Here is a 14194-nt window from a genome sequence, read left to right as displayed (position 1 = left end):
GGAACACTCGCAAACTATCATAAGGGTACAGTAAAAGGACAAGTTGCATAACTCTGGATGTCATTTTTATGGAATTATGGCCCTTTTTTGACTTAGTAACTTTGAATATATGGTTAAATTTTGTGTTTCGATCCACTTTACTTCTAAGTATCAAGGCTATTGCTTTCAAACTTCAAATACTTTCATGCTATCATGAGGTTACTGTACCTGGCAAGTTGAATTTTACCTCGACTTTTGAATGACCTTGACTCTCAAGGTCAAATTATTAAATTTTGCTAAAATTGCCATAACTTCTTTATTTATGATTAGATTTGATTGATACTTTGACAAAACTACTCTTACCTGACATACCACAATAGACTCCACCCAAACCATCCCCCGTGACCCCCCCCCTCCCCCCCCCCCCCCCAAATCACCCCCCCTATTTTTATTTTTATTTTTTTTTTATTTTTTTAAGATCATCTCACAAATGACCACCACACCCTCACACTATACCCCCCCCCCCCAATTTTTTTTTTAAACGGTTAAAAAACACAACTATTTATTTTGATTATTTTATGTTTGAAATACCCTCCAACCATCGCACCAAAGAATCCACCCCCCCCCCCCCCACCACCACCCCCCACCCTCCCCCCCCCGATTTTTTTTTGATTTTTTTTTTGCATTTTTTTTGCATTTTTGGAAGATAATGTAATAAATGTCCACACCCCCACACTATACACCCCTCTTCACTCCACCCCTCCCTCCTTTGTGATTGAAAATGAGAGTCCCTTCATACTTGAAAATTTGGTTAAGTTTTGTGTTTAGGTCCACTTTACCCCCTAAGTATCATAGATATTGCTTTCATACTTGGAACACTCGCAAACTATCATGAGGGGACAGTAAAGGACAAGTTGCATAACTCTGGTTGTCATTTTTACCGAATTATGACCCTTTTTTGACTTAGAAACTTTGAATATATGGTTACATTTTGTGTTTAGATTCACTTTACTTCTTAAGTATCAAGGCTATTGCTTTTAAACTTTAAATACTTTCATGCTATCTTGAGGGTACTGTACTTGGCAAGTTGAATTTTTCCTTGACCTTTGAATGACCTTGACTCTTTTTTTTTTTTAAATTAAAGATCATCTAATAAATGACCACCACACCCTCACACTATACCCCCCCCTACCCCCCTATTTTTATGCCCCCGGTAGGGTGGCATATAGCAGTTGAACTGTCAGTCAGTCTGTCAGTCCAAAAAAAACTTTAAGATTGGCCATAACTTTTTCACTTTTTAAGATAGCAACTTGATATTTGGCATGCATGTGTATCTCATGAAGCTGCACATTTTGAGTGGTGGAAGTTCAAGGTCATCCTGCAAGGTAATCCTTCAAGGTCATCCTTCAAGGTCAAAAAATAAAAAATTCAAAGCGACGTTCTCATAAAGCTGCACATTTTGAGTGGTGGAAGTTCAAGGACATCCATCAAGGTCATCCTTCAAGGTCAAAGGTAAAAAAACAAAAACAAAAATTTATAGAGGCATTATCATGAAGCTGCACATTTTGAGTGGTGTAGGGTCAAGGTCAAGGTCATCCTTCAAGGTCAAGGACATCCTTCAAGGTCAAAAAAGAAAAAAAATCAAAGCGTCGTTCTCATGAAGCTGCACATTTTGAGTGGTGAAAGTTAAAGGTCAAGGTCATCCTTCAAGGTCAAGGTCATCCTTCAAGGTCAAGGTCATCCTTCAAGGTCAAAGGTAAAAAAAGTATAATAAAATTCAAAGCGGCGTTCTCATGAAGCTGCACATTTTGAGTGGTGGAAGTTCAAGGTCAAGGTCATTCTTCAAGGTCAAGGTCATCCTTCAAGGTCAAAGGTCGAAAAAATTAATAATTTCAAATTGGCGTTATCATGAAGCTGCACATTTTGAGTGGTAGAAGTTCAAGGTCAAGGTAATCCTTTAAGGTCAAAGGTCAAAAAAATAATATTTCAAAGTGTCCTTCTCATAAAGCTGCACATTTTGAGTGGTGGAAGTTCAAGGTCAAGGTCATCCTTCAAGGTCAAAAGAAAAAAAAATAATAATAATAATTTCAAAGCGGCGCAATAGAGGGCATTGTGTTTCTGACAAACACATCTCCTGTTTTTTTCAAACATGGTTAAAAAAACACAAATATTTATTTTTATTATTTTATTTTTGAAATACCATCCAACCATCCCACCCAAGAATCCCCCCCCCCCCCCAAAAAAAATTATTTGTTTTTTTGCATTTTTTTTGTATTTTTGGAAGATAATGTAATAAATGACCACACCCCCACACTATACACCCCTCTCCACTCCACCCCTCCATCCTTTGTGATTAATATTGAGATAGGTCCCTACACCTTTTAAAAGAATAATAGATGAGTGGTCTGCACCCGCTAGGCGGTGCTCTTGTTTTGTTTTATTATAGTGACCTTAGATTTTGTAGACGTTTCATATAAAGTCACAAATTGATAGGTTATTATATGCTGTATTTTACAACCATGAACACAAAAAGATTGGAGACATGTAGGTGGTTAAAATGCACTGTTGATGTAGACTGTCTCCAAACGATTTGACAGGTATTATATCCAATATTCAATTTCACATAATGACATGTTCACAGACAATGATATATACATGCATGATTATGCTCCATTATGATTACACACACCTATCTGAAAAATGGTCAAATACTTTATCTTAAATTTCATTTTGCTCAGGTCCGTTTGCAAATGAACTTAACCATAGAAAGGTTTTGGTGTGCCATCACACTGCCTTAATTAAGACAGAATAGGTGCTGAGCTAAAAAAAATGTATGCTAAAGGATGCACTTGACAGCATGCTGACACTTTGAGCTTCAGGTCCAAAACCACATTGTTGAGAATGTTAAGTGTAAAATGCCCTTTTGCTTGTTATTTTTGTAAGTAATTTATTTCAGGGTTTGTATTGCAGTAGTAATCTTATCACTTTTTGTTTGTTAAGTGAACTTATCTTAATGTGATGTATGCAATATATTTGATATAGACCGTTGACGAATGACCATTGATTATTATTTGAAACACACAACTCTATATTTAAGTTTTAAAGCCATCTGCTTCATTATGTTAACACATTACATTTTTACATTTCTCTAGTTCACAACAGTGTGTGTAACTAATATAAAGGATCAGTTTTTACATTGAAATCTCTTCTGGGTGTATAAATACTTGAAATATTTTTTCAATTGGGTAATGCATTCACTTAAACGCAAATGCAGATATACACCCCAGTAAGTTGGCTTGTACATGTCTGTCATATACAAACAGTCCAGATCAACATTTTCCATTGATCACAGATACTAGGCGTTGATAATAGTTTGATAATTATTTATCGTTATTGTTGTAAATGTATAGACATTTGCCATTACCCTGCTACACACTCAAATGTAGGTGTCTTGAAAGTGTTTGGCTTGGAGTTTAAGGTTGGTAATTTCAACTAGGTAATTTTGAAAATATGTAAAAACAAGTATTGAGTCACTTTTGACAAATGTTCAGAATTGGTTAAAGTCAAATTGATTTATTGCATTTTCAAGTATGACTATATGAATGTTAATTGTGCTTTATACGGGATAATGCCATTACTACATAAAAGGCTAGAGTGTTAGTCTTATTTAGCACTTCTTCATCATACATAAAATTACATCGGAATAATTGTTTGTCCACTAATGAATTATTAAGGAAAACATTTGGTATAAAATATTCAAAATCAAGGTCTGTAATAAAATTGATCTATATGATTGTTAATGAAATACCAGTGTTTGAATATGAGTAATTTTTATACCTTACAGTTATACGGTCCCTGCAGTATACAGGTATAAGCATTAAGTTTTGTGATTGCTTTGTCAAATGAAGCATTTTTGGGGAAAAAACACATGTTATTCATCATCATAATAGATTTGATGTCATTTTGAGCAGCTATTCTATTCTTGTCAGTTGATTGATGGTCATTGATAGGCCTTAAGTATTATATTATTTGTGTTTATCAAGATGCCTGTTATCACAGCTCTCGCTGTGTTAAAATGTTAACCCATTTTCGCCATTTAAATATTTTTTTTGCCGCAATTAAAATATATTAGCCATTCTGTAACTATTTTTAAATCATTGTCGTTTAATTCTTAAAAACAAATGTTACACTAGTCCTTACTTGAATGTCAAATTTTAATCTGTTTTAATGATAAAATAAACATGCATTGTATCTCCAATTTAAGCTATATCCTTCTCGAATTAAAACTCACTTTTTAACAAAACACACATTTAGCACGCTTAAAAGTGCGTTAATAAGTGTTTTTAGTAAATATCTGTGTTTTCAGTGTGCATAAGGGCGTTTAAATTCACATTTTGTGTGTTTTTTTCTTTCCAAGTGAGTATTTAAGTGAAGCAGTTAGTTTTTTGTGCGTTTTTTTCTCCTTTAGTGCGCTTTTGAGTGTAGATGTGAGCAGAATGTTAGTCTTTTATCTAAGAAGTGTGTTTTAAGATTTATAGATGTAGGTTTTTTCGCACAAAAGTGCTATTGTTCTTTTTTTTATGTGTGTCTTTTAAAGCATAAGTTAGTCTTTTATTTCGTAAGTGCGCTTTTATCATACATCTGTTTTAAAAGGACAATTCTAAAAAGACACACATTTAGCACACTTCTAAAAAAGTGTGTCTTTTATTTATTTACAACAAATAAATTAATATAGTAATATACCTGTTATAATATAATGTGCAGTTTGAATTCAAAGCGGTTACTGGTTGTACTGAATTCTTTTTTATCTTCACATAATGTTAAAATGGTATTATTGTTGCAATTTGTCTGCTCATAAAATATATGAATCAATATAGAACAGCTTTTAAAAGGGCAAGTACAAATAAATCAGACTGTGGGTAACTAATTAAAAATATTGAAAGTGTCAAAAATATTATTTGGGATTGCAAGCATCAATTATATCTCCTCAACATAAAACATAAGTATTTGAACTTTCTTATACTGATATTTAACCCCAATACAATTAATGTCTACCACATTGACCATAAACATACATTTTAAAAGGCAATTAAAATAATATTTATAATATTATTGTTATTTGCTAACACCATTCAGCATGTAATATTTAAATATTCACAATTAGATATAATGTGCTAAGGGTGCTGTGTATTATTAAATGAATATTTTGGTGTTGAATTGTGCCTTGCAGGCTTATCAGTGGATATTTTCTCAAATTACCGTATTTTACCATGTATAGCGCGCTACCATGTATAACGCGCATGCGATTTTTCAAAGCCAAAATGGAGAAAAAAAAAGAATTCAAGACCAAAAACCTGAAAATTTGGTCGAAAATGGCCGCCATTCTTATATTGCGCAATCATTTAATCCGAGTTTTTCGGGCGCTTAATTTTTTGTTTTAAAGTAGGGAGCGTTTATACAATCAGGAGCATGGGTTGCATAGTACTATATTTTCAACAATTTTTTAGATTATTCTCTCGAGAACACCGATATGTCCTTATTGCCGCGCACTGCGCGTGTTTTTGTAAGACCCCTGCGCATTAAATTCGAACCACTATTACCTATTCCTCAGATTTGAACAGTGTAACATTTTCATTACCTGCCACTCACAACATCGTATGACATCTTCTTCTGCAGACCCGCAACATCGCAATGTCTAATTTTACGCAAATCGTCCGTGGATCCCATTTTATTTTTCATTGACTTAAATATTACCCCATTAAGAGATGCTCCCCATTAAATCCAGTTTGACCCGGTATTTCACGCCTTCACTGCGTCAAGTTGATAAGTATTTATAGTTAGACAAACAATACACCCGAACGCTTAATTCCATACGGTTGGCGTTATCGGCGTAAAGCTATTAGACAAATATCATTTGTTTGTCTCTATTTAAAGAAAATAAAACGAGTCTATCTCTCTATTGTTGGTTTGTAACCTACGTAGTATACTCGCACAGTAGCATATTAATGCAGAGATCGGAAAATCATTGATAAATGTATTTGTCATTTCAATGCTTAGGGTCGAGTAATTTCGGCGAATCGGATCTCAACTTACGTTAAACACTTCAATTAACCGTTAAACTCCACCTCCGTTCTCTGCAAAAGGTTCGAAGGCGGAGCTTTGCACATGCTATTATTTAATTGGACAATTGCCATTGATGAACAAACACACGATTGGTTCGGCATGTTGATTGCTAGACAAAGGAAGCCAATTTTGTCGGCGAGAAACTTGTCGCTTTATTGCTTCAGACAGGAAGCGGCTTTCCTTTGATGACGTCAAACTGTCAATTCACATCGAGTGCAAATTTTTGGAATTGCTAACATTAAACTTTGGATTAAATTATCAAAATAAAGCATCAAAATAAAGCAAAAGCGAAGTTGAGAAATATGATTGAAATAATTAGCGTCAGTTCAAATAAGACGTTTTGCATTGTAAATCAACGAGTTTTTATGACAACAAAAACTTTAACAAACAATACCGCGACGCACGGGGATCGATATACCTCGATTTTTTTTTAATGAACAATCAATGAAGAAGCGTGAAAACACCAACAAAGACATTTTTTTCATCTTTTAATTTTTGTCAAAACTGTTACTTCCCCGTTCATTCCTAACCTTTCCCGCTATTTGTTGTTTCGACAACGGCCCCTTCAGTCTATAACATTATAGGGTGTTGTTTTCTGCAATAACAAATATGGCCGCAATTGTGAAGATTTACGATTAAGAAATGGATTTTTTGCAATTTAGCAAATAGGAAAGCGTTGTGTCAATGTATTACGCGCACTGAATTTTTATTTTGAATTTTGAAGGTAAAAAACTGCGCGCTATGCATGGTAAAATACGGTATGTATTTTTTGGCTGACACTGCATGGAATCAGATCATAAGAGATTAGCCAGTCCCTTATATAATCAGTCCTCCATCTAGCCTAACAAAGGGGTGTTGATAGACAACATTAAGACTTATTATTCTAGTGTAAAATGTCTTTAAATTGACATGATGCCAACTGTCAATCAAATCCTTATCTAAGAATTGATCTACCAATCAGCGATCGATAAATCGGGCGCGCTAGTTAGCAATGAACTGTCTGCCATTTTCTAGACAAGCTATGTCAAGGTTCACTTTTATTGTGACGAGTTTCTTTTGATTTCCTCTTTTAAAACGTAGATTAAAAATGGTTTAACGGTGTCAATGGGGATTATGTAACTTGTACAATCGATATCCTGAAAGATTTGTTGGTGACATTGAATTTATATCGTTTCCAAAGCCGAAAAGAGATCTTGAGAAGAGTAAGTGATGCTCGATTGGTCATTGTCGGCTCGGGTACTACTTACATGTACCCCGGGTACTCTTAAGTATACTTACATGTACCCCGGGTACGGTAAATATACTAAAACGTATCCGGGAAATTTACCGCTAAATCGGCAGTTGTCGACTATTTTTTTAAATTAATTATATACACATGTATGTCAATTTTCTGAAAAATGGCCTCTATATTATCGAAACTCATACTCACAAAGCATGTTGACGCAGTTTTTCTTAAAGAGAAGTTTGTTTAAGGTAATCGGTAGCGCGTTTTACGACATCGGATTTTAGGCGGGAATACAACTCGGGTACAGTCTAATATCGACCGGGTACGATTAAGTATATTTACCGTACCCGGGGTACATGTAAGTATACTTAAGAGTACCCGGGGTACATGTTAGTAGTACCCGAGCCGACAATGACCAATCGAGTGTAAGTGATGGATAAATGCATGCGGTCGTCCCCACGATCAACCGAACATCAATTACAATATCTTTTTATCGATTATACTAGCAGATTTAAATAGTTTATGTTATCGATCTGATCATCGCATAATAGTTCATGTTTTTTAATAGTTTTACCAGTTACTAGGTGATTAATCGCAGCAATGTTCATCTGAATTACTTTACGAGAAATAAAACCCAGCATGAAGCCTAATTCATGCCGTGTTTTATTACTCTGATAGTAATGGACTTAATTGTCATCATACATGTTATTTGAAGGTGACACATGATATCTTATTAACGGTATCTACACATGTGCAGACATGTGATGTCACCAATAAACGCTTTTAATCCACACTTGGAGCTTGATGCCTAGTTCTCATTTTTAAAACGTGTTTCGTTCATTTTGTTCGGATAAAAACAGAAATGAAATATGGCAAAAACGCTGTAAATAGGGTTTATGCAAACCTGACATTTGGTATCCAGGAAGATAAGTTAGATGAATAAAATTTATACCGTTTCCAACGCGGAAATGCGGTCTTGACAAGAGCAAGTGGAAGCTTCAAGAATTAACGAGATCTCCCTTATAGAACATTAATTTATTTAAAAAAAATGAAATGTCATAAAAGCAATTACTAAGCATTTTTAAATATGAATTATGTCACGCGTGCATGTAAAATAATAAAGAATTTTGGTACCCACTTTGTGTAACTTAACTAAATCCCCGTTAAAAATCGAGTTATGTGTGTGTCAAAAACAAGTGAAAACTACATTGTTACTATTTAAATAAAGACGTATCGATAAATGCTATTGTAAAAGAGTTATTTGTTACTGATATAAGTTAACCTATAAACGCGGTAACTTGGTGGAAGTTGGAACCTGCGCTAGCGTCTGATACTGGTAGCTTTATTAATTAGCATGACCAAGTTTCCCTTCGCACAACGCTAATTTATATCAGACAATGACCAAACTTATTGTGTTGTTTTGCGCTTTCAATTAAAGTGATTGATAAAGGTCCCACAAGCAATGTTTAATATATCACTTTCATACGTAATAATATTTGGGATTGAGGTACCCACTCGGCGTCGAAAAGCGCGTAAAAGTTCACCAATCACCAGGAATGGAGCGCTATTTCGTTTTAAATACACCGGGAGGGGGAAATGTTTGGGTAATATTTTTGTAAATAACATGGGTAAATACCGGTGAAGTGTTAATTTATTGCTAATACCACCATGACACGTAATAACGGATTTGATTTCGGTAAATGCGCAAGCGTTTGAGAGCGTGTTTAATGTACCGATTTACACGTTTTAAATAGCTGATGTTCTCTATAATCGTATTTTTTTTTGCATTTGCAGAATAACTTAATGACATCAATCCCTTTACAAGTGTAAACGGTGTTAACAAAGTCCATAAAAATCGTCAGGAATATCGCGTATATCTATATGCAGTCTATAGGCAAAGAAGCCATTTTGGTGTTAGCTTGACTAGGTTTGATAACCGCTAAGCCACGTGATTAAGTGAGCGGAGCGATCATCGATAAGGCGTCATGTCAATTCTTTCAGCATGAAGTATTGTGTGATGAAAACAATGTGTATTTACTACAATGTGTAAATCAACAATAAGTTTGTTGCAAAGGAGATTCAAAGTGGGTGGTTAAAGTGATATGGTCTCATAGCTCAGCAACTGCCTGATTTTTTGGAATACTGAAGAACAGTTGCAACAGGGTTGTATTTTCTTTTCTGCATCCTTTTTTTATTTTGTTTTTTGAATTAATTATGATCATTATCATATTTATGTATTGTCACTGGGAAATGTAAATGGATAAGTTAATGTAATGCAATTTTAAGGAAAAACAACACCATTTTAATTATTATGGCTGTATTTTATCATTTTTTACGGTTATTGTAATCTTAAATGTTATTTATACCTATTTCTGTTCATTAATGAACAGATTTCTTTACCCCATTTTAAATGAGAACTTTTACATTTTAAATTTGAAGGTTAAACCCCAAGGTGAAATTTACATTGATCAATAGATCCCTTGGAAAGAATGTTAAAGACTGCTCAATGAAGGGAGCTGGTACCTGACAACGTGGGACCTGATCCTGGTCTCCCAAAGGACAAAAGTCAGGCCATATTTGGCATGTTAATGGCTATGGAAGTGTGCTTGATGTACTTATATTATGCTGGTCATGTTATAAAAACAAAACCTTTAAACATTAATGAGATATTTGTGAATGTTAAGTATCAAATACATTTTTTAAGAGTAAGTGAAAAGTAAACAAATCAGCATATATCATTCAATACTTCATTACAGAGATAGCTGCAAAGAAATTCGACTGACCTGTGGCATTGGCTGAAAGGAAAATGAGAGCCGAGCTCCGTCGCCTCAAAGACCAGATGAACTGATTATATAAAATTCTTTGATTCATGTTTTTTTGTGTGTAATGATTGTTCAACACGAGTCAACATTTTTCCTGTGTATATACTGTTAAGTATGCTATTATGTTTTGTTAAAATTGTTATCATTGAAATTAAATTGTTCATGTATGTTAATAAATGTAATAATGTTGGATCACATTAAAGTGTAAAATTGAATGATCTTGTAATTATTTAAAATATACTAGGTATACTTACATTTGATTTCAATTTCATATCTGCATTTTAAAACTTTTGACAAAATGCAATTTTATCAATTTTGTTAAGGCAAAAGATGCACATTTAACACACATGTGTGCTTTTAAAAGTGCATTTTTGACTGCCATTCATGTGCGTAAAATGTCAATTTTATGTGGGTTAAAATAACTGGGCTATAAGCGAGTTAAATGTTTGCTTTTAAAAGAACTGACTTACAAAAAATGCACATTTAACTCACTTAAGCGCAGTTAAAACTCGCCAAAAAGCGCACATTTTACCAACATGTGTGCTTTTATGTGGGTTAAAACTTCGCTTAAAGTTTAACACACATAAATGGCAGCAAAAAACACACTTATACAAATGCACACATTAACTCACTTAAAAGCGCAGTTTTTACCCACATAAAAGCGCACATTTTGACACAGTCATAAGCATACTTTTTCTTATCTAGTTAAAAGCGTACTTTAACCCACATAAAGCGCACATTTGACTCAGTTCCTGTTTTTTATTTGGTAAAAATTAACTTGTTAAGAAAAAGCGCACATAAAACGCAGTGCCAATAACGCCACGTTAAACGCACGCAAAATGTATGTTAAACATAAAGGACAGGCTGCGTTATAAATAAGTTCAGTGCTCATATATTGCCATGTTGTGTGGTACATGTCTAAAAGCATCACCTAATTACACCATGCCCATCATCATTAATCAGAAAAAATCTCATTTGGCAGTTTGGTGGAAAAATTGACAAATAAAACAAAAACACTTGAATGTAAATGTTGTTTTATAAATGTATTTAACTGAATTGAATTTAACTATATTATATGTAATATGCTGATAAGCCTCATTACTGCTGAATTAATTTATATAAATTAAAGGCTGAAATGGGCAGCTGATTTCACCAGGATGCATTCAATTATTATAAGACGTAAGTAAATAAAACCTTAAATTTTGTTGTTTGTCCTTGATTGAAAATTTTGATATACTTGTACACTTTAGATTTTTTATATACATGTACCTGTACAGATGTATTAACTTATAAAATTGTGAACAGTAATGTTCAGTATCTATTTACTTTCTTGAAGTTTTGACTGTTAATCAATTTAACATTTATTCAAATACATATATTTTTTACACATATTTTTTTGTTATAAAAAACAACAACATTTAAAATCTTATTTACCAGCGGAAATTTAAAATCTGACCTGTGAATTAGCACCATATGTATTGCCAGTGCCAGGTAAACCTTTATTTCAGCAGAGGTTAAACTCTTCTTATTTTTTCATTCTTGAGCCTTGTTTTAATGGGCCGGTTAACTTTGAAGAAGCATAGTTAAATAGCAGAATGCAATACAAATTATTAGTCGAGGCATCATATATAAAAAAATGTCAATATGTCTAATGGCTCCTGACTGTCAATGTTCAACTTTGCATGACCTCTGAATGTGGCAACTAATGACAGAAACAACAATTCTCCACATCTAATTGAATTTAATCCCCACTTCTTTTCACAAAATGAAATATTGAATAGCCACTCTTCTAAATCTTTCATTTGGGGACAATTGCCAATGGCAGCAGCCAGGGCCCTGGTTATGACAGAGGGGGTAATCACGTGACAAACAAGATGGCGACGTCCATGCCGAGGCAGGTATTTTTGGTCGTTTTATACCCTTTATTACTTGTATTATTATTATTTATTGCGCTCACTTTCCAGCTATATTATGAAGACAGTTACTGGCTTTTATTTCATAGTAATATTTGCTCTATATCTCGACTTTACTCGGTGCGAAATTTCTTAACAGGATGACCTAATTAGGGCTCCACTAAGAAAATTTGCGGGGAGTAAAGTCGAGATATAAAGCGAATTTAAATGCGAAATAAACGCTAATCACCTTTTTACTGATATGGCTGGAAAGTGAGCGTCATTTAAAAAATAAACAAAAGTAATAAAGGGTATAAAACTGCGAAAAAGAACTGTCTCGGTATGCACGTCGCCATCTTGACTATCACGTGATTACCCCCTCTGTATGATACAGATGTATGCAATTATGTGAACAAAAGTTCTCTAAACACATGAAGTCTGCATTATTGTAAATGATTTGTGACAAAATTGTGATATGGTTATGTTTCTGTTCACACTTCAATTTCAAGGTACCGGTACAAAGTTCTTAGTGAGTAAATTTAGCTGAACATTTCTGTATCACATCTTTTCAAAGTTTCCGTTCTTAAGGCTAAAATAAAATGTGCAAAGTTTGAATCTTTTCTTTTCCCGTGAATAACCGAGGCAAATTGTCACAACCCAAATATTATTTTACAGCAAGGAAAAAACATTTCACGGCCAATAAAGTAAGTGCTCATTTACAACAAATGCCACCTCTATCATGTAATTGTCTAGAAAAAACACTTTTTCTAATTAAAAACACATGCGACTCAAATGTGCTAAAGTAGTCATCTTACAAAAAAATAATGTGAGTCCTGGAAACATAATAGAAACCATTACATAAAATATTTCACTTTGAAATAGCTATAAATGTGCGTTGTACCATCTCCTAATCTGAGCGCCACCTCCTTAGCATTGACGCCATCTCTTTTTGAACAATGCAAATTTATCGATTAGATCGGCTAGAAGTCAATGTTTTTGTGCACGCATTTACTTGTACAGGTTCAAAGCAATCGTTTTATGTAATGAGCGATTTAATTGGCTAGGAATTTGCTCGTCACAAAGGCAAAAGACATCGATTTGCTTTTGCGTATTCTACCATGCCACAACTTATAAAGGTCCTCACGTTTCCAAATGGGTTGTAATGGTATGTTTCTGTACATCTTTGGATGAATTTATAATCGCTGAATCGCACTAAATTGCCCAATTTTAAAAATAATGCAAAATATGTTGAAAAAACATACAAAACCTTATCACCCTTTCAAATTTTCCATGAAATTTTAAAACATCCCGGCCTGAGCGCCACCTCGGAAGTAGCATGATATAGCTCATTTATTAATGCCTCTCAAAATAGAGGTGGCACACGTAATTAACTGCTGTGTTATACCAACTTAAAATTAAAATGGTCATTTTTGCAGTGTAAATTATGATTTTAATTGGTATGTGCAATTTAGTACCAAGTTATTAATAAGACCTTAAATTACCAATAATCAGTATGTGAATTTCCATACTTGAGGATTTCAGGTCTTTCCCAACTTTATGGTATTACATACTCAGGGTCTTCCCCAGGCCATTTAAGCGCCCCTTGCCGGGGCGCTTGAATTTTGAAATCAGAGTCCCCGGGGCGCTTGAAATTTTCCGATCAGTGTATTCTTCAGTAAAAGAAAGTGGAGATTGTCCAAAAAAATCAAGGTTTCCCTTTCAGTGTATCAATATTCCCTGTTTTAAAAGAGCACTCGGTACCTACTTTCACAAGTAATCGCCATAAACACCACATGGGGTAATGGATAATCCACTGATAAGAGAATAGCATGACGCGCATATCGATTATTCTAGCCACATAATTACACGGTCATTTAAATGCTGACAAGGATGTATCTGGTAACTTTCCAGTCGTCAAACTGTGAAGTTCATCGTCCAATCGGTTACGTGAATGCTTATGAGGGCGGGGTTAACTATCGACCATTATTTTTGATTGACGTCGGGCATGAAGTAAGAGTTTATCGCAGCTTGATTAGTAAGAAGTTGTACCATTTGAGTAATATAAACCGGTAATTAGTACAGTACAGAACATTAAAGACGGTTTAGGGCATCATCATCACACCTTTTTACTGTAAACAAGTGTTACCTATGAC

At 34.2% G+C, this 14194-nt stretch overlaps 1 protein-coding gene across 22 annotated transcripts in view; it reads left to right on the top strand.

Annotated features, from left to right (window-relative positions):
• Positions 1–14194, top strand: part of LOC127854865 (neurofilament heavy polypeptide-like) — an 85479-nt gene that overhangs the window by 30142 nt on the left and 41143 nt on the right. Inside the window, exon 1 of one of the 22 annotated variants that reach the window (XM_052389947.1) lies at positions 3373–3457. The exons of 19 other annotated variants lie outside the window; for them this stretch is intronic. The gene's annotated coding sequence lies outside the window, so the exon portion shown is untranslated. Of the gene's footprint in view, positions 1–3372; positions 3476–14194 lie in introns of those variants that run through there. 2 more of the 22 variants (XM_052390003.1, XM_052389975.1) reach the window with 2 other exon arrangements.

Source organism: Dreissena polymorpha, chromosome 1, assembly GCF_020536995.1.
Source record: "Dreissena polymorpha isolate Duluth1 chromosome 1, UMN_Dpol_1.0, whole genome shotgun sequence".
Classification (NCBI taxonomy): domain Eukaryota; kingdom Metazoa; phylum Mollusca; class Bivalvia; order Myida; family Dreissenidae; genus Dreissena; species Dreissena polymorpha.
The sequence above is the reverse complement of the archived record's forward strand: the minus strand, read 5'-3'. Positions and strand labels throughout refer to the sequence as shown.